Source organism: Odontomachus brunneus, unplaced genomic scaffold, assembly GCF_010583005.1.
Source record: "Odontomachus brunneus isolate Ranch 3 - 2012 unplaced genomic scaffold, Obru_v1 Obru_scaffold_284, whole genome shotgun sequence".
NCBI lineage: Eukaryota > Metazoa > Arthropoda > Insecta > Hymenoptera > Formicidae > Odontomachus > Odontomachus brunneus.
The window spans coordinates 129,507-130,112 of record NW_022639734.1 but is presented as its reverse complement, the minus strand read 5'-3'; positions in this window follow the sequence as shown (position 1 = coordinate 130,112).

The following is a 606-nucleotide window of genomic DNA, read 5'->3' as shown; positions in this document are numbered from 1 at the left end:
AGAGAGAGAGAGAGAGAGAGAGAGAGAGAGAGAGAGAGAGAGAGATAAATGAAACATTAAAGTAGGCTCTAATATTATTGTATTTACATGTGTTACCGCAAGCATATAGATGGCATTATATTATAATTAATAAGACTATGTTATAATATAATATTAGATAAATTAGATAATAAAATTATGATAAAATTGTACATCATATAAAATAATTTGTATGACATTTATATATACACAATAAATTTCCCAAAACAACTCAGCAAACACAAAATAACAGTAACATAATTGTGCGTTATAATTTCTCTCTCAACCATGTAACTGTTTACACGGTCGAGTGAAAAATTGTAACTAACAGTTTTATTACTTTTAGTTTGCCAGGAATTTATTCAACAAATTTATTGAATATCTTTGTAGTACCTTCCTTAAATTCATTAATTAATAATTAAATCGGTCGTTGAGGAAATACCGCAAAAAAATGTAAATTTTGTGCTGCATTTCTGCCTGGTATCTACCGTTGCTTTCGGACGCATGTCATGATCAATTTCTATTGCGTTTCTGCTGTTACGTTCGAGCGGCACGTCGTGATCGATTTCTGCTGTGTTTCTACTGTTA